At 44.3% G+C, this 19,132-nt stretch overlaps 1 long non-coding RNA gene across 1 annotated transcript; it reads right to left on the bottom strand.

Moving 5' to 3' along the window:
* Window positions 1–1,214: 1,214 nt before the first annotated feature.
* LOC119954888 lies at window positions 1,215–17,765 on the bottom strand. Its single transcript, XR_005458326.1, has 2 exons — window positions 17,688–17,765; window positions 1,215–1,382 (listed from the first exon to the last, which is right to left on the bottom strand). It is a non-coding gene; the product is annotated as an uncharacterized LOC119954888 (long non-coding RNA).
* Between the last annotated feature and the right edge of the window lie 1,367 nt (window positions 17,766–19,132).

The raw sequence follows: 19,132 nt of genomic DNA, 5'->3' as shown, positions 1-19,132 counted from the left end.
GTTAGCATAAATGCTTCACAGATCCAGGTTCCCAGGTTCGATTCCCGGCTGGGTCACTGTCTGTGCGGAGTCTGCACGTCCTCCCCGTGTGTGCGTGGGTTTCCTCCGGGTGCTCTGGTTTCCTCCCACAGTCCAAAGATGTGCGGGTTAGGTGGATTGGCCATGATAAATTGCCCTTTGTGTCCTAAAAAATAAGGTTAATGGGGGGGGGGGGTTGCTGGTATAGGGTGGATGCGTTAGGGTGATCATTGCTCGGCACAACATCGAGGGCCAAAGGGCCTGTTCTGTGCTGTACTGTTCTATGTTCTATGTTCTATGTTCTGTCCCTCACTCATCTCAGCGTCCGAGAGCTGCCAGTTAATCTAGTCCAAGCAGTGGCCAGGACTGGGATTGCTAACAATGCCAGAGTGGCAGGTTACCCGTGCCAGGAACAGGGCCCGGGGGTGTCCTGCCGTTATAAGGTAGGGTACGGGGGGGGGGGGGGGGCTCAAAGACCCATTAATTGGTAAATTGGGGTGTTGAGAGATCTAAAAGTGGTGTCCCTATCTCTTCCTGCACTGATCAATCTAAGTGCAGCCTTTGTGGGGCATTCCTCGGGAGGCCTAAAACAGAAGCAGAGTCCCATTTAATAGCAGGGTCATTCTCAGAGCTGCAAGCGCTGGGAAACACCCTGCTAAATGCAGCCAAAATGGAACTCTTGTTATTCCATTAAATCGCGTCCTACATTTCAATAGTGCTTCGTTTTCTGAGAAGTGCTTTGGGATGTGCTGAGTGCTGCGTAAGTCTTCTTAAAATGTGTATGGATCCACATTACTTACTTCACAATGCCATCCTGAAGGCAAAAAGGCAAACATGTTTCATCCCTCATAATAAATTTAGACGGCAGAGAAGAGCGTATTTTAATTTATTTGGACTGAATGGACACCCTATTTTTTTCAACAGTTCAAGCAGTTTGTCAATCGGATCAACTGGACAAGGAATATCTATTCAAATCAATGTGTGTGTTTTCCTCTTGTTCATTTCAGCATTTGCCAAATTGAAGTACAGGGAACCTGACAATGTTAATCCCTCAACTAATGTACTACTGCAAGTCATCAGGTCATGCATCCCATTGCTGACTGTAGACATTGCTATGTGCAAATTGATTGTCTTATTTCCCTATTGGATAACAGAGTTAGCAGCTACACTTCAAAAACAATTGGCTGTGAAGCAAGTTAAGCTGTGCACCCTTTAATTTTACCACTTTATTTCATCTCAGAGTCCTGTTCTCCTGCCTCAGTCTTTACTCCAATTGGTGCCTCGCTCCTTCTCGACTCTAGATTCAAATTTCTTGATCTGCTCTTCCCAAACACTGGTTCTTCCCTGGACTTTGTAATTTTTAACTGTTAGGAAAGAGTTAATATTCACTGTTACCTAAATTAGAATTGGAGTTTTAAATGTTTAAAAGACCAGACTTACTGTTTGAGAGACTGCACACATATGTGTATATAAAGGGGATGCAGATGTTACTGTGATGTTGGACGAGAAGTGACAAAGGTGTAAAGGTAGATTAACAATGGCAGGAAAGGTTATTTTGAAGATCCTCTTGGCTGTGTTTGCCACAAATGCTTGGGAAAGTAAGTCTATAGATATTAAAGCTGATTTCTTGCAGGGACATAAAAAGAGAATTTTTTCTTCGTCCACCAAAAGAGAAGTCAGACACAGAAAGGGCACCCTGGAAGTTAAATACGGGTTGAATGATGACTCCAGAGTTTGGTATTTCTCCGTGAGGTTGGTTTTGTTCAAGTTGGACTTTCTTCAGTTGAAAGCAGAAGGCAGATTTCCAATCTTGAACTCCGTTCTAAGCCCATTAATAACAGTATTTTCAAATTCGCTACTACCACCCAACAAAAATTCATATATAAATGTTTGGACGAAAATGTAACTGGTTTGATTCGTAAGTTTGTGGATGACACAAAGGTTGGTGGAATTGCGGATAATGATGAGGACCTTCAGAGGATACAGCAGGATATAGATCGGTTGGGGACTTGGGCGGAGACATGGTGTTTAATCCAGACAAATGTGAGGTAATGCATATTTGAAGATCTAATACAGATGGGAAATATACAGTAAATGGCAGAACACTTAAGGGTATTGATAGGCAGAGGCATATGGGCATACAGGTACACAGGTCACTGAAACTGACAATGCAGATGTACAAGGTAGTCAAGAAGACATACGGCATCCTTGCCTTCATTGGCCGGGCATTGAGTTTAAAAATTGGCAAGTCATGATAGGAGTCTCCAAGATTATGTGGGGCATGGACAGAGTGGAAGGTCAGAAGTTTTTTCCCAGGGTGGAAGAGTCAATTACTAGGGGGAATAGGTTTCGGGTGCGAGGGGCAAGGTTTAAAGGAGATGTGCGAGGCAATTTTTTTACGCAGAGGGTGGTGGGAGCCTGGAACTCGCTGCCGGGAGAGGTAGTGGAAGTAGATACGATAGTGGCTTTGAAGGGATGTCTTGACAAATACAGGAATAGGATGGTCCCTGGAAGAGTATGGGATTTTAGTTCAGACAGGCAACATGGTCAGTGCAGGCTTGGAGGGCCGAAGGGCCTGTTCCTGGGCTTTTATTTTCTTTGTACTTTGAAGCAACTGCTTAAGCAAACAAAACATTAGCATACTTTAAATTCTAGAAATGTGTTTTAAAATTCCCATATCAGACAACTGAAATTGATCATTTATAGTGGCACATCTTATGGTAATCTCTGTGATGGCTTTTCGAGTCTGGGAGGATTCATATTTTCTCTCCTGGAAAGAAGTGAAAATGTTGCCCTTTGGCATTGGAAACTAAAAATATACAAAGAGTGGTAAAACATATGTTGGCAGCGGAGGCACTGACCCTAGTGGGGGAGTAGATATGCCATTTTTATATTAAAATTTTAAATACAACAAGATATTCAGTCTTATAGTACCTATAGAGTGTCACATAGACAATGAGTCCCTTTGGGAGAATGTCCACTTGACGAAAAGCTGCAATGAAAAGAAACTGCTGATTGAAATAGTAAGCCCAAAACAGATGCTAGAGAACAGGGAGATTGACAAGATCAAGTGGGTCGACAGTAGTTACCAATTATTTGACTGTGTAACGAAAAAAGAGGCAAATTCGAAGAAGTTGTTAGAAATTATAAAAGAGGGACAAATTTTCCAATAAAGAAGAGAGTGTGAGTGTATATTTTAAAAGGGAGGGGCATTTACTTTAGAAAAGAAAATGTAGACATTTGTGTCATGGTAATTTACGTCAAACATTTTCTAAAGAAGTGGGATCTGTTAGGAAAGAGTTAATGCCCCTCGGCACTTAAGTTAGAATTGTAGTTTTAATTATTTAATAGACCACACTAATTGTTTGATAGACTGCTTTTATGGGCCAGGGTTTTAAAAACTCCAAAATATATTATGAAGTTCACCTGACCTATAACTTTTTGTTGAATTTGGCTGCAATGAACATAAGATCCTACCTTTCAGGTTTTATTCAAGAGACTTCTTTGGTGTTCTTAATCAAAAAAAAACAAGCTTTATTCTAAGAATTTTGTTAACTTCATATAAACACACACAGCAAGAATGTTTATCATCTACAAACATAAAGCCCCCACACAGCTGCATTAATCTATGTATAACCCTTAATGAATTCCCCTTAACTGTTCCAATTCAATAATAAAATCCAAGTAAAACCAGAAACCCTTTTTCAAAGGTGTGGCCCAGCACATGGCGTTCTCACTGGTATAAGACTTGTTATTGATACTCTGTTCCCCTTTTCAAACAGCAGTTTGAATTTCTTCCAGAAAGCAATTGTCTCTTTTAAGTTACCCAGTTGTCTGGAGCAGCTTTTAAAATGAAAATAGAGAAAAACACTTCTTTCAACCGGTGCAGTTCAAACCAGTTCAAACTCAAAGCGAAAGTAAAACTCACAGAGCCACAACTCAACTCCACCCACCCAATGACATCACTGAAGCCATGTGATAAGACAAAACCTTTCTTAAAGGAACACTCCCATGACAATGTACATATATAAAGGAGATGCAGATGGCACTGTGTGTTGAGTGAGAAGTGATGGTAGAACACAATAAAATTGGAGTTGAAGAAGTCAAGACTTGCTTTCCAATTTTTTATTATAGAGATACCATCAGAGCTTAACAATCACAACAGATTCCCTGAGCTTTTAACATTGGCCATGCTTTCCTTTCTCAACAAGCCACTAGTCATGGATGCAATGTGGAAATTGCAGTGTCTCAAATCACGCTGTTCCAATTGTTAAGGAGGAAGACAATTCATTCAGGAATTTAGCTATTTGCCCACAACGCGGAGAAACTTTTACATGCAATGCGTCAGGCTCATATTCAGGGGGGAAGGCTAGGTTAGCGAAAAGTAAATCTGTTCGGCAGGGTAGATGAAAATATCATCAGTCGAATCTAAGGCTTCGTTGATACAGACTGTTATCACTGGCTATAAAAATGCTCAAGATTCTGCTGGCTCCTCCTCCCCAGTTTATCTGGCGGCCAGCTCCTCTTCCCCCCGCCCATTGCCCCTGTTCTCCTGGACCCTCAGTCTCGCTGACGTTGGAAGGACGGGAGGAGGAAAACACAGCAAAACAGATTGAGGTTATTCCCCCCTCATTAAGTTCTGTTTCTGACATTGGGAGGGCTGAGAGACCAGTTGGGGGTGGGGGAACAGGGGAAAAGGTGGGGGTGAGAGCAGTCAGGGAGTGAGTGTGAGATGGGAGGAGCCAGGTCGCATTGGTACGTGAGGGAGACATTGGAAAAACGCTACAAAAATGAAAGTTCATCACAGATTTAAGAAGTGGCATAACTTTTTTTTAAATAGTTAAGATCTTTAAATAAAACAATCGCCTGGTATTCGAGCTGAAGACTGACCACTCTACCCCTCCTCATCCTCCCTCAAGGGACATCAGAATTTAAAAAAAACAGTAATGGTATGTGCCCTCAACGTGTCTTGCTGGATGACCTCACTGACCCCATGCCCTGCTGAAACAAGAAGAAGAATTTCCCACTGTAGCCTACGCGCAGGATTGTGTTTTTGTCCAGTCAGTGGCAAATGCTGATGGATATCCTGGCGAGAATGTTTTACTGCACGCTTGACTCTTACAAACATAATTGCTCCCAGTCTCAGCTACAATATCTATATTCAGCTGCGGTCTTGAAAATACAATGAGAAAAAGACTGACCAGATCTGGCTGTAATGGGCAATAATGCAAATTGAAAAAATATCTTCATGGGCTCGATAAGTGGTTTACTGCATACAATCAAAGTGCATCAGTTTCCCAGTTACCACGTTTTGAGCGCGACACAAATGTAACACAAATATTCACAGCTAAGATTTGAGAAATGCCTACGACACCGTCTTGGGAATCTCTAGGCTCTCAACGACCAGGGCAGCATGGTCGCACAGTGGCTAGCACTGTTGCTTCACAGCGTCAGGGTCCCAGGTTCGATCCCCAGCTTGGGTCACTGTCTGGGCGGAGTCTGCACGTTCTCCCCGTGTCTTTGTGGGTTTCCTCCGGGTGCTCTGGTTTCCTCCCACAGGTCCCTGTTAGGTGAATTGGACATTTATGATTTCTCCCTCTGTGTACCTGACCAGGCGCCAGAGTGTGGCGACTGGGGTATTTTCACAGTAACCTTTTTACAGTGTTAATGTAAGCCTACTTGTGACAATAAACATTATTATTTTTAAAAAGATTTATATTATGTTGGACACACAGAAAACCTGACAATATCACTGTGCTTGGAGTTTTCACTGTTGGGATGCCACATCTCATTTATCACAGGTTCACCCATGCATGGTGTCACATACGGTAGACTCAATTATACATAAATAACATCTGCTTTTGCTTCAAATTTTACTTGAAAATATTTAAACATTTTTAGGCAACACGGTGGTACAGTGGTTAGCATTGCTGTCTCACTCCGAGGTCCCAGGTTCGATCCCGGCTCTGGGTCACTGTCCATGTGGAGTTTGCGCATTCTCCCCGTGTCTGCGTGGGTTTTACCCCCACAACCCAAAGATGTGCAGGGTAGGTGGATTGGCCACGCTAAATTGCCCCTTAATTGGAAAACAAAAAATTGGGTACTCTAAATTTAGAAAGAAAAGGAAGATATATATATATTTTTTATGTTTTGGTTTAAAAGAACTATAATGGGAAGAATGTGGTGATCATTCACTAGCGAGTATGATTGTCCACGTAAGATACTCTGTGTTACTGGTCATAGGTCCTTGCATGGTTGATGAGCCCGATCTTAGAGCTGCATCTTCAACTTAGCAGGAGTTTCCAAAAGATGGGATCGGTCCTTGAGCAGGTATTCCTTTCTCAGGCTCCATATCCGGGCCTCCTCTCGCCGTCCAATGTCCTCGGAGAATTGTGTCCCTTCAATCAGGAGGCACCTCCAAGTAGGTCTCTTCTGAGGAAAGGTCTCCCAGGCATTGGTATCTATGTTCCGTTTCTTGAGGCCTTCAGGGTGTATTTGAAGAGTTTCCTTTGTCCTCCTCTTGCTTGGGATCGTTTCTTGAGCTGGGTGAAGAATATTTGCTTTAGCAGTCACAATTCTGACATCCTAAACATTTGGGCGACCCAGCGGAGTTGCTTTCGGATGACCATGGCCTCGATACTGATGCTATTGACTCCTTCAAGGACACTAATGTTAGCACACTTATCCTCCCTGCTGATTCAGAGCTAAAATAGATTTGGACTTTATAGAATTTTGTTCATAGAATTTACAGGGCAGAAGGAGGCCATTCGGCCTATCGAGTCTGCAGCGGCTCTTGGAAAGAGCACCCTACCCAAGGTCAACACCTCCACCCTATCCCCATAACCCAGTAACCGCACCCAACACTAAGGGCAAATTTGGACACTCAGGGCAATTTATCATGGCCAATCCACCTAACCTGCACATCTTTGGACTGTGGGAGGAAACCGGAGCACCCGGAGGAAACCCATGCACACACGGGGAGGATGTGCAGACTCCGCACAGACAGCGACCCAAGCCGGAAGTGAACCTCGGACCCTGGAGCTGTGAAGCAATTGGGCTAACCACTATGCTACTGTGCTGCCCTAGGTATGCAATGCATTTTAAGCTGTGTTATTTAAGTGTCTCCCTGATGTAATGTTCATCCTTACAAGATTATTTCAAATGCTGAAACGCCTTAGTAGGCATATGCACTCTCCTGTAAGCTAATGCGAACTATCTCTCTGACAGGTATTGCAGAATCCAATGCTGCACCTCCGCTCGGGCAACACATTATAGCTTTGCTTCTTAAAGTCCTTGAATTTCTTTTGAGGCTTCAAAGTATGCACATGGATCTTGAGAGAAGAGTCAGGCATCATACCCACCTGGCAAGGAAGCAAATCAAAATCCCACCCCGAAGAGTTTACAGGCAATGGACATTCAGAAATGATATCAAAGAAGATGTGTGTTAGGACACTGTGCTTCAGCAGCTGCTGCTTTCAGACTTTGAGCATGTAAAATTAAAAATTGATATGTCTGAAGCCTCCTTATCTCACTCCCTCCCCCATCCCCCTCTCTCCCCTTTCCCCTTCTTCCCTCTCCTTCCTCCCTCCCTCCCCCTTCCCTCCCTTTTCCAAACAGACAGAACCATTGTGTTTATGAGGAAAAATATATCTTACATTGACTGTTCAAGTCAGAAAAGATATTTTATTGCAAGAAGTTTGTAAAAGTTAAAGTTATTGCCCAAAATGTTTTTTGTTCAGCGGAAAAAGTTAAATGTTAAGTTCAACGTTAACTCATTTCAAAGTTTGGTATTTATAAAATTATTTTTGTTAATAAATATTTTCGTTAAACTTTACAAGCTCCGACAAATGTCTTACTGAAACATCAAAAGACAACTTTTGATTCTGAGATAATTATAAATGAATAAGATAATTGAAGTAAACAAGGCAGAAACATAATAACATGGGTAAAACGGTGACACACTGGTTAATCCTGCTGCCTCACAATACCAGGGGCCCGAGTTCAATTCGGACCGAGGGTGACTGTGTGGTGTTCGCACATTCTCTCCTTGTCTGCATGAGTTTCCTGGAACCACAGAATAGAACCATAGATTGAGTCTGCACCGACGCTCCGAGAGAGCACCTGCATAGGCCCATTCCCTCATCCTATCCCCGGAACCTAACCTGTACATCCGTTTACACTAAGGTACAATTTAGCATGTGCAATCCACCTAACCCATATATCTTTGGACTGTGGGAGAAAACCGGAGCTCCCGGAGGAAACCCACGCAGACACGGGGAGAACGTACAAACCCTACAGAGACAGTGACCCAAGGCCGGAATTGAACCAGTGTCTCCGGCGCTGTGAGGCAACAGTGATAACCACTGTGCTACCATGCTGCTGCCATTTCCTCCGGGTGCTTCGAGTTCCTCCCACAGTCCAAAGGTGGGCAAGTTAGGCTGTGCTCAATTGCCCCTTAGTGTTTAAAGGTGAGGTGGGGTCATGGGTTACACGGTTAGGGTGGGGGCATGGAATTGGGTAGGGTGCTCTTTCAGAACTTCAATACAGACTTGATGGGCCGAATGGTTTTCATCTGAAGTAGAGTGTTTCTATGATTCTATAAAAAAAAAATCGGATGTTACAAGGAACAGCAAAAAGCCCTGGGGCACTTTTGATATCTTATGAGCATAATCTAAATTTAAAAAAAAAACACTTATAAGCATGAAATTATGATATAATGCAGATTTAAATAGTTTCACAGATTTAAAACAAATAACAAAACCTCTATTCACTAATAAATAATTATCTTTTATCATAAGAGTAAAATTAAAAGTTACTTTCAAAGAACCAATAACAGCAGCAATGCCGTTATAAAAGAAAGAGCAAACAAAACTTTTGAAACTTCTAAATACCTTTAAAACACTTGTTCAACATGTTGCCCATGTTTTCAATTAAATTGATTAAAATACCTGCCCTCAAACAACGTTCCCAACCCACTCCCCGACATAAAGGAGTGGGACTGTACTCCTCTTGTGCTGCGTTGGAGCCTGCGCGGACTGCCGCATGGAGAGGAAGGTTCACCGCAACATCAGAGGTAAGTACGCATTTTTCCGTCTCAGATTCGACAGCCTGAGGGTTTTCACCGTGAGCTGGAAGTTACAGACCATCATATACTTTGAGTTTATACATTAACGTAGTCTTGCTTCTCACCAGGCTTTGGCCTCCCAGGCTACATTCATTCAACCTCCTGATGACATGTCTGTGGCTAAGGTATATCTAGACCTCTGACAATATCGATTTCCTAGTGTAAATTCATACTTTTTATTTCATTCACATGGGGCGAAATTCTCCCCTAACCGACGGGGCGGGGGGTCCCGGCATAGCGGAGTGTCGCCAACCACTCCGGTGTCGGGCCTCCCAAAGGTGCGGAATTCTCTGCACCTTTAGGGGCTAGGCCCGCGCCGGAGTGGCTCCCGCTCCGCCGACCGGCGCCAACGGCCTTCGTAGGTCGCCGTGAGTCCGCGCATGCACCGGAGCGTCAGCGGCCGCTGATGTCACCACCGGCGCATGTGCAGTGGTGGGGGTCTCTTCCACCTCCGCCATGGTGGAGGCCTTGGCACGGTGGAAGAAAAAGAGTGACCCCACGGCACTGGCCCGCCTGCCGATTGGTGGGCCCCGATCGCGGGCCAGGCCACCGTGGGGGCACACCCCCGGGGTCCGATCGTCCCGCAACCCCCCCCCCCCCCCAGGACCCCAGAGCCAGCTCGCGCTGCCAATCCCGCCGACACAGAGGTGGTTTAAACCACGTCGGCGGGAGAGGCCTGACAGCAGCAGGACTTCGGCCCATCGCGGGCCGGAGAATCGCCGCGGGGGGCCCGCCGATCGGCGGGGCGCGATTCCCGCTCCCACCGAGTCCTGGGTGGCGGAGAATTCGGGCCACGGCGGGGGCGGGATTTACGCTGGCCCCGGGCGATTCCCCAACCCCGCGGGGGGTCAGCGAACTCTGCCCCAGATAACGACATAACTGCAAAGTCGGCTTTTTCACTTCCTGAGCTAAGTGCTACCACACATTGCAACTATCAGAAAAAAATGGATCTTTGAAATGGAAATATAAACAACATCTAATTTTGGACCACCGGGTTTTTACAATTGAATGTTTTGCAGTGGCAAGTGCTATGTAAATGTCAGTACAAACGTGAAAAAAGCTTTGTGGGGGTGGCATATCTGGGATTTCAGATTATGCCTTTGTGATTAGGGGTGGGGGTCCTTGATGAAATCGATTATTATTGCGTCAAGAGATTAAGAACGGGATTCTCTGTCCAGCAACACCGAAATCGGGAAATGCGCTCTGACGGAGAATCCCAAGGCGGGCGCCCAATGGAATGCCATGCTCCGGTGCCCGATAGCGGCATGAATTCATTCCACAACGGTCATGCAAACTGTACAGTAAACGTTGTTGACATATCATTAATGAGTCCAACCCAGCAATTTCCGGAGAACCGTGATGCTCAACCTCCGTCAGGAGGACTTACCGATGGCGAACTTCACTTGTGGTATTTAAAATCAGGAAACAGGCACCATGGCTGCTGAAGAGGGGGTACGAAAAGTGTCGAACGTCACTTTAGTATGCCGACAGTTATCATGGTCTAATAATATTTATTATTGTCACAAGTAGGCTTACATTAATACTGCAATGAAGTTACTGTGAAAAGCCCCATGTCGCTACATTGTGGTGCCTTTTGGGTACACGGAATGTCCAATTCATCTATGTCTTTCGGGACTAGTTGACCGGTTGGCCTCTGCCAGGGCCAGAGGGAATAGCGGGGGGTGGCCAGAAGGTGGGCCGAGGGTCAGGGGGACGGGCATGGACCACCATTGCCGCAGTCTGCAAGACAGCCAGGCAGTTGTGCACGATGATGACTACCCACTGTGAACTTAGTGCCTCGGATTGTATGGGAGCCTTCCCAGCTTCCACGCCCCCCTACCCCCTCTTTGAGGTATTCTCTGGCTGCAGCTGACCCATCAACAGGATGGGATGCTTCAGTGCAACCAATGCCATCTTCTTGGCTGGGATGAGGGCATGTGGGGAGTAGAATGCCTCTATGCAGCTCCTAATTGTCAGGCTCTCGAGTGCCAATCCTGACCCCAGCAAATCACACACTGGCTTTCGTTGGAATTACACTCGTTCCACGTGACGCCTGTGCTAGCCCATTAGATGTCATAAATTACTCTGGGACCGGCGCTGCGATCGAGGTCGTAGAACCCACCCGATTCAGTCCCAGAATCAGCACTGAGCCTCTCAAACGGAGTCTCCTCCCTAAATTTGTTCATCATCAGGGGGTCGGTAGGAGTGTATTAGCTTTTTGATGGGATCAATGGCTGTTCCCATGTATTGCCACTGTAACAGCCTAATTCAACTAAATTCTACTAAAAGCTAATGGATTCCATCAGGTTGGATGGAGGGGGAAGCAATGAACTAGCTAAGTGTGAAGAGGTCAACAAGAGGGAAAAGGCTCCGCCCCAGAATATAAGATAGAGCACGGTGAAGCTAATCTGCTTAAGTAGTTCAGTCGAGTAAGGTGATCCACTGAAGTGGGTAGCATATGTAATAATGCAAAGATAGATTATGCCAATTCAATTTAGGGAACCTGATCACACTTGTTGCTCTGCATGTTCACCTTATTATGAACGAAACAGATTAATTATTTGAATCAAGCCTTACTTCGTCTAGTGTTAAGTCATTCTAACTTCGGAGAGATTGAGGAAATACAAATGCAAAGAATTCAGGCATTGGTTTAGGTCATAAGGCTATACAATGGTTACAACCCTGCATCATGATATAGAAGTGGATAAGGACCAATATGAGCTTCGCCCCAGAGCAATAAGGCCCCCAATCTGTTTATGGGAATGACTGGCACCAATTAATAGTGCAGAAGGGTGCCATTCAGCCCATCGAAGTTGCACAGCCCTTGAAAAGAGCACCCTACCCAAGCCCATGCCTCCATTCTATCCCCATAACCCAGTAACTCCACCCAACCCTTTGGACACTAAGGGGCAATTTAGTGTGGCCAATCCATCTAAACTGCATATCTTTGGACTGTGAGAGGAAACCGGAGCTTCTGGAAGAAACCCTTGCGGACATGGGGAGAACGTACAAACTCCACACAGACAGTGACCGGAGGTCGGAAACGAACTCGGGTCCCTGGAGCTGTGAGGCAGCAGTGCTAACCAATGTGCCACCCTGCCGCCTTGGGAAGGTATCCATAGCAGATCCAAATTCATAATAAATATCATGTTTGTTTGGTGTGGTATGTGTACTCTGGCCCAAGGCAGGTCTTTGGCTCATTTTCCCCCGACCTTCTTTCTTGGCAGTTTTGGCTGGTGGTAGTTTGCCATTGCTGTCCACTCTCCGAGGCAGGGTGGGGAGAGGGGTTCCAAGGCCGACCTCAACTGGAACAGGAACCACATTCATACTGTTGGCATTATTCCAAATCACACACTAGCCAAGTGAGCTAACTGGCTCCCATCATACTTGCATCAATAATCATTACTTGAGGCAGCTCACAATATTGCACGCAAAAAATCATTTTGCAGATCAGTAAGTGTTATTAGTGAAATATTCAATTTTTTTTCACAGTTAACGAAAGTCAGTTTTGATAAAACAGTGCCACCTTTTGAGTTGATAAACTCAAGCATGATCACTGACATTGGAAACCCTCCAAGACAGGTGTGTGCAGTTTCATATATCCACGAGACGATGAGAACATCTCTGAGACCTACAAGTACTAAACAATCATCAGGGGGCTCCTGTTTCTACACCGAGCATGGTTTCTGGTGATTAACATGAAGTAGTCACAGACTTCGAACATTTCTACCCTCAGGGCTGAAGGAGTATGACACAAAGGCACCAAAAGAGGATAAGATAAAGGCATTTTCTTTCTCCAGATTTTTGTTTCAATCTTCTTGGTTTTTAGTTTATATTCAGCTATTCTTTACCGCTATAAGCTACACTTGTGCTCAATGTGAACCCTTTAGCTGATAATCTGACTCTCCATTTTGTGACTTTTTATTCTTTTCTTAATAATCATAATCTGTCTGCATTTACGATTCAATGGATTGGAAGCTTTCGCTGCAGCTACTGTGAGATTTTTGAAATCTTTATTCTAAACTAAGGCCCTTTTTCTATGAAAGCCACGTTTTGTATCTAAGATGTATTTTTAATCAAATAATGTTTAAAGCGATAAACATAGGGGATGCCTGGCCGTTCAGCATATTCCAGGGATGTTGCAAAAGGACGAAATAAAGAATTTTTCAACATTTGGGAAAAATTTACAAAATGGAACAAGTTGACATCAAAGGAAGACTTAATACTTCCCCTGATGGAATGACTGAGTTCACTAACTTGGAGAGGATAATCACTGAGAGTACCAGGCAAACCTTTAACCCTTTCCCTGCATCTCAAAGTGAAGGAATGATCTGCGGTTCACCATCCAGCTTCTGCCCAGGAGTTAATGGCATTTAAATTTATTAAAGCTAATTGCCTTACATCAATCAGTTTTGATCATATTAACATTTACGCTACCAACCCCCATTAACTACCACACAAGTTAACTGAATTAACTCTTTACAGGCAGCATGGTAGCACAGTGGGTAGCTCGGTTGCTTCACAGCGCAAGTGTTCCAGGTTCTATTCCCGGCTTGAGTCACTGTTTGTGCGGAGTCTGCACGTTCTCCCCATATCTCCGAGGGTTTCCTCCAGGTGCTCAGGTTTCCTTCCACAAGTCCCCAAAGACGTGCTTGTTAGGTGAATTGGATGTTCTAAATTCTCCCTTTGTGTACATGAACATGCGCCGGAATGTGGCGACTAGGGGTTTTTCACAGTAACTTCATTGCAGTGTTAATGTAAGCCCACTTCTGACAATAATAAAGATTATTATGAAGTATTTCACTTGCTAGCCTATTCATAGCCAGCCTGCTCACGATATGCCTTAAACATTGTGACAATAAAGATTATATATATTATATATTCTTGCGAAAATTGATATTTGCAATGAGAGAACCAAGCCACAAACTATCAATTATGTACCATGTAACATTGTAAATTGAAGTCACCATAGTCCCAGATGACCATAGACTGTTTTTCCCTTTGAGGGGGAGAGCTGACTGGTGGCGGTTTAACCTGAGGATCGCCACACCTCAGGCGAAGGGCAAAGTTGAGAAGGCGGGGCCTTCACAAATAATCTCAGCTGATACAGGAATTGAACCCAGCCCTGACTCTGCACCACAAACCAGCCTTCCAGCCAACTGAGCTAAACCAGCCCTCTATTAACCATAGCAGCAGCACATACACCAAAATATTGTGATGCCCATGATGTTCCCTCCTCAAACCTACCGTGCTGGAGACCAGGGCACTCCAATACATGTCAGTGTTAATCCAGCGAGTGGTATTGTGACATCTGTTTGGTACCATATTGGCACCAATCCAGTATAAATGAGGATCGGTCTCAAAATCATTAGCATGTCTTTATTTCAGTCACAATCAACCCATTAAGGCTGATAGCTATTAGTGTTTCCAGCTCTTGCACATACTCATCCATGAAATGGAGAATTCCACCGCTAATCTTTCTGGTCTCCTCATGATGGTGAACATTTCGATCCAATCTTCCCTCTTCTCTCCCCAATGAGAATAACCCCAGCTTCTCCTTTTCTATCTATGTTACTGAAGTTCCTTGTCCCTGAAACCTTTCCCATTAATCTGTGCTGCACCCTCTCCAATGGCTTTGCATCTTTCCTGGACTAATTTGCCCAAATCTGGAGCCAACCAGAGTTTTCTAAAGGTTCGTCGTAACATTCTAGTTTTTGTACTGTGTGCCTCGAAGTAGAAAACCCAAGATCTCTTTTGCCTTTCTAACCGCTTTCTCAACCAGCCATACCGCCTCCAACGATTCATGCGCATATACTGCCAGACCTTTCTGCTCTTGCACCCCCTTTTGGACTGCACCATATTTTATAAAGCCACGCCTCATTCTTCCCAGAAAATTGTGCCACTTCGCACTTCTCTGCATTAAATTTGATCTGCCAACTTTCTGGCTACCCCAGCACCCTCTCTATGTTTTCTTGATGTCTACCATTATCCCCATCACAGTCCACAACATTCTACGTTTTGTGACATCTGCAAGTTTTGGAACGTTGTGCTGCACACCAAAGTCTAGGCCCTTACTATATGTAGAAACATAGAAAATAGGACCAGAAGTAGGCCATTTGGCCCTTTGAGACTGCTCTGCCATTCATTATGAACATGGCCGAGCATCCAACTCAGTAATCTGTTCCTGCTTTCCCCCGATATCCTTTGATAAATGTCAAAAAAACGGTGGTTCAAGAAAATGAGGGTATCAACCCTCATGAATCCCCACCATTTTCCAGTCCAGTCTGGAAAATTAACTGGTCGTCATTACTGTCTATTATTTAGCTGAAGGATTTGGATAAATGTTGAAAATAACAATTAATGAACGGTTGCGACGAAGGCTATGCATTAGACAATGGTACCAGACATCACATTAGCATTTAATGCATCTTCCAACTACTGAATTCAATCCTATTAACTGTAATAGATGAGAAATATTTATTGATTCTCATTCAATGAAAAAATATCTCAATTATCATTCAATTGGAAAACGTCCCATTATCCTATTCCTTGCACAGAAGGAAATAAATTGATCAAGAATTGCTGTGATCTGCATACCTCAATCGTTATACTGTTAATAAGCTCAGTATCAACCTTTACTCATCCTGCCGTACTTTATGTTGATGCTGCTGGGAGGGTAAAAGATTTATAAACGGTGGGTGGATTTTAAAAATTGCAAAAGAAAATGTACTTATCCAGCCTCCAATGGCAACTTGAAAGACTAGCAGCTTGTAGTCGGGCCAGGCATGCTCTCGAAATGGTCGTTGTGACAGGACGGGTTTCGATCCACGCAGAACATTTCCTGTCCGTGCTGGCAGCATTTCCTTTTGGCACACTGACCCCTTTCCGAACATACTATCAGGAACCAATCGCTCCGATATTTGTTTGAAAAGACCAGTACTAGGCGCAGAGTGACAGTGACTAGTCTTGCAGATGTACTGGGAAGGCAGATGTGGGACACCTACTTTCAATTTTATTCTGCTCCTTTCTGCAGTCCGCTATATACATAGAAAATACATTCTATAAACATCTTTATTGTCACAAGTAGACTGACATTAACGCTGCAATGAAGTTACTGTGAAAAGCCCCTCGCCGCCACACTCCGGCGCCTGTTCGGGTACACAGAGGGAGAATTCAGAATGTCCAAATTACTGAACAGCACATCTTTTGGGACTTGTGGGAGGAAACCTGAGCACCCGGAGGAAACCCACGCAGACACGGGGAGAACGTGCAGTTTCCGCACAGACAGTGACCCAAGCCGGGAATCGAACCTGGGACCCTGGCGCTGTGAAGCAACAATGCTAACCACTATGCTACCGTGCCATCCAGATATCATACATATATATATATACATCTATATGTATATATTTACACTATATTTAGTGACATTTGTTTCCATGGATTCATAATGATTTCTGCCTAACTTGATCAGAAACATGAGAAAGGGCTACTTGGCTCACAAAGGACTACGGGGTCAAAAATTACGACTATGGGGTCAAAAATTTACTTTGCACATTAGGGTCATCTCTCTGGGGCCGGAGATTATTTTTGATTGCTTTTTTTCTGGTCACAGTGTTGCTGGTGCATTTTTATCAGTCTGCCAATCACTGTTTGTCAGTATTAAGATGACTTTGATCCCTGTCTGACCTCAGATAATGCGGTCCATTTTATTATTGCGCCTGCAGTGACTTTTGTTCAACATTGCAATCATGACACCAAACATAAGGGCCTCACGGTAGCATGGTGGTTAGCATCAATGCTTCACAGCTCCAGGGTCCCAGGTTCGATCCCCGGCTGGGTCACTGTCTGTGTGGAGTCTGCACGTCCTCCCCGTGTGTGCGTGGGTTTCCTCCGGGTGCTCCGGTTTCCTCCCACAGTCCAAAGATGTGCGGGTTAGGTGGATTGGCCATGCTAAATTGCCCGTAGTGTAAGGTTAATGGGGGGGATTGTTGGGTTACGGGTTACGTGGGTTTAAGTAGGGTGATCATTGCTCGGCACAACATCGAGGGCCGAAGGGCCTGTTCTGTGCTGTACTGTTCTAATTCTAATCTGCCGCTCCCCACCTGTTTTGGGTGGGTAACAGGGGAAGCCCGCAAGCGGGACAAGTCACGCTGTACAATTTCCACCCCAAGTTAACATTGGCAGCTTACGACATCTTGATTTCTGCCCGTTGAAATTTTGTGGCATGGATTCACCTGAACTCTGCTGCATTTATTTTTGTTTGCATTTGACAGTACTTCTATGTATTTAGCCTTTATGGTGAGCGCCTCTTTAGCTTGCTTCAATTCCTGCGTTCACACAATAACTCTCAGCAATTTCACATATACTGAAGAGCCGCAGGCAACGGTTATCACCATTTGGATTATTATACCGGTGAAAAAAGACTGACAAAAGAATTCCATAAATCATCACGTACTCTTACAGAGTATCTGATGACTTCTGTCATATAAATACCTGCAATACATTTTTGTGTTTTCACAAAGATTTTGTCATGAGAATTAGTTACCCTTCTTCTGAGCCCTCGTCTCCTTTCATGCACATTATAATGCAGATGCACTTGAAGATAATAAACTCCAAAGGTCTGCAATTACCTGCTTCTGTTGTTCCCGCTTACCTCCGCATGCTAAAGCCACCGCAAACATATACCCTTTGTGACACAAATAGAACCAATGAGTCATAGCATGAATTCTAAATGAATTTAAAAGTTGTATGTCGGTAACTAAAGTAGGAGTCTAATAGAGCTCAGATGATGAAAGACCCAGAGTAAGCTGACTGGTGCCAGCTGACATGGAAGTGGTCAATGTTAACATGATGAAAGCTTCCCATCGTTTCTGTCTGGTACTGAACTTAGTCAAGTTAGCATCCTCCTCCCAACCTTGAGGGAAAGGGGGAATAGTCGGTCATTTCAAGTCGATCGTTTACCTCAAGTTTCAGCAGAACCCTTTGGTTCAGTTCATTGCTTTGACCCTCCCCCTGGAAATGTGCGATCTTCAGGGAAGGCGGTGGCATAGTGATATTGTCACTGGACTAGTAGACAACCCAGGGTGATAATCTAAGGACCTGGGTTCAAATCCCACATGGCAGATGACAGAATTTTAGCTCAATGAATATTTGGAATTAAAAGTCTAAGGATGGCAATGAAGCCATTGTTAATTGTTGTGAAAAAAAACCCCATCTGGTTCAGGAATGTCCATTAGGGAAGGAAATCTGCCATCCTTACTTGGTCTGGCCTACCACATTAACAGCAACATGGTTGATTCTTCAATGGCCTCATGAAGTGAAACACTCAGTTCAAGCGGTTGCCAGTGATGGCCACATCTCTGAAAGAAATTTGAAAAATTACTTCAAATTTATTTGTGTGAGAATCAAAAAGATTGTATCACATCCAAGCTGATATGACTACATAACCAGTTAACTGTTCCAGCTACATAAAGCTATAAACTGCTACTAAACTACTTTTCTACAATGCCGTAACACTTTGTCTAAAGTATTATAATTTAATATTATTACACATTTGTTAACTCTAACAATCTCAATCTTGTCACTACATTCAATATCCAAGATAAACAGCTGCAGGTGGCAAGTTAGGCTTTGGGTGATAATGTAAAACAAGCAATATCAGGTTGACCAGCTAATCTACATTTTTCCACTGAGGTCTTTGAGCCCACGGCAGGGTGAGCAGAATGTTTACTCAAAGGGCCTGGCCAACTTCTCCTGCTCCATTTTGTCCTGGAAGGAAAAGAAGAACAGGTTTAAAAATGTCCCCTCCCAGCCTCTGTGAGAGGAACCTCCTGCTCCCTCCACCCCACTCCCACTGAACTGCTCACCCTCCCCAACGTCCCTTCCGGGCTCCCTGTGATAAGCTGCCTGCAGATTCTGTTCCTGTCAAATCTACCGTCGTCATCCTTTTCCTCAAAAAAACCCTTGGCCCCTCTGTCCTTGCAAACTGCT

Source organism: Scyliorhinus canicula, chromosome 20 (assembly GCF_902713615.1).
Source record: "Scyliorhinus canicula chromosome 20, sScyCan1.1, whole genome shotgun sequence".
NCBI classification, from domain to species: Eukaryota; Metazoa; Chordata; class Chondrichthyes; order Carcharhiniformes; family Scyliorhinidae; genus Scyliorhinus; species Scyliorhinus canicula.
The sequence above is the reverse complement of the archived record's forward strand: the minus strand, read 5'-3'. Positions and strand labels throughout refer to the sequence as shown.